The 1,726-nt window shown below is 34.0% G+C and overlaps 1 protein-coding gene across 1 annotated transcript in view; it reads right to left on the bottom strand.

Moving 5' to 3' along the window:
- Nucleotides 1-1,726, bottom strand: part of LRRC7 (leucine rich repeat containing 7) — a 720,627-nt gene that overhangs the window by 439,587 nt on the left and 279,314 nt on the right. The window lies entirely within an intron of this gene.

The raw sequence follows: 1,726 nt of genomic DNA, 5'->3' as shown, positions 1-1,726 counted from the left end.
AATGTTCATTAAAACTAATAAAATTTAATAATAATAAAAAATTTTCTTGGCATAGACCAGTGAACACATCCAAGGCTACATATGCTAGTTGGAATATATCAACTGGTATCCTGTTGATTCCTGGAGCCGCAGTTTTTGTCAATGCCTTCAATGTAGCTTCAACTTCTTTATTACTTTAGCTCCTGCTTATATAATACTTCCTGAAATTTTTAAGTGTCAGTCAATTCCTTTTGGTACAATGACTCTGTGTATTCCCTCCATCTTCTTTTGATCTTTCCTGAATCATTCAACATATAGTCCATAACATCTTCTAATACTGTGACATGAGGCTTAAATATGTTTTCCAGTTCTCTCAGCTTGAGATGTAGAGTGAGTCCTTCTATTTATATTCTCCTATTTCAGCTTTTTTGTACATTCCATTATAATATTTTGTTTTGTCTTCATGAGCTGTCCTTTGAACTCTTCTGTTTAGCTCTTTTCTTTGGCAAGTTTCCCCTTTGTTTTGGTTTCTCAACACTCTAGTGCAATTTTCAGAGTCTCCTCTGAAATCCATTTTGTTTTTTTCTTTCTTCTCTCTCATTGTGACCTTTCGCTGTCTTCATGGATGATATATGTCATCTCAGGACTCATCCTATCTTCAAACATTGGTTTTCAATGCTTCAAATCTATTTGTAAGATGATCTTGGAATCCAGTTGGGATCACCTCAAAGTCATATTTCGTTTCTCATGGATAGGTTTTCATTTTCTTTGGCCTTAATTTGAACTTGCATGTGAGTAACTGATGATTGTATTGGTGATCCTCCTAATATGACTATTTTCAGGTTTAGGAACTTTTAGTGGCATAGTCTGTAGTCTTTAGGGAGTTATGCTGCTAACTCAAAAGTTACACTTTCCTGGCTATTCGAATCTACCTGTGATTTGAATCCACAAGCATTTCTGTGGTGAAAAGATAAGCCATTTCTACCCATGCAACTTGTATACTAAAGAACATAGTTGAGGGTTAATCAGTTCTAATTCAATAGCAAAGAGAGAGTGAGTGAATGAGTAAAATTTACCCTATTATTGACACAAATGAAAATATTCAATATTTTTACCAACTTCTGCTGTGTGAAAATGAAACATGCAATCAAGATGAAATAATAATTGTGATTAAAATATAAAAATTGTAAACAAAGAAGAATCAGTAGTTTAAAACAGGCACTACATGATAGAAATGATGCCAGAGATCATACAATAGCATTTTAAAGACAAATAACTTATTCATTACAAATACAATTTTTCCACACTATAAATAGTGATTCTACATATGGGTTGTACTGAATGGAATATACAGGAACCAAACTGAATGAGTGTCTGTAACAAGATTGTGGTGAAGTTCAGTATCCTCAGTATCATTTGTTAGAACAAGGTCATAGGCGGACTGGAAACTTGAATATTAATTTTTACACAGCAAGTTCAATCTGAATATGGCCTATTATTCCAGGAATGAAAACTTAAAAATGACAACAAGTCAGAATAGCCAAAATACCAGCCTAAGTGTGTTACCGACATGGTTCAGCGCTGTTGAGTTGGAACCGACTTATAGCTTTATTCTCTAGCAGATTCTCAAAAGTGAAAAATCACATAGGAGAGGCATTTGACTGTGTAGATCATAACAAACTATGGCTGACTCTGAGAAGAATGGGAATCCCAGAATACTTGATTGTTCTAATGTGAAACTTATACT

This window comes from Elephantulus edwardii, unplaced genomic scaffold, assembly GCF_000299155.1.
Source record: "Elephantulus edwardii isolate Elephantulus edwardi_28Jun2011 unplaced genomic scaffold, EleEdw1.0 scaffold00005, whole genome shotgun sequence".
NCBI lineage: Eukaryota > Metazoa > Chordata > Mammalia > Macroscelidea > Macroscelididae > Elephantulus > Elephantulus edwardii.
The sequence above is the reverse complement of the archived record's forward strand: the minus strand, read 5'-3'. Positions and strand labels throughout refer to the sequence as shown.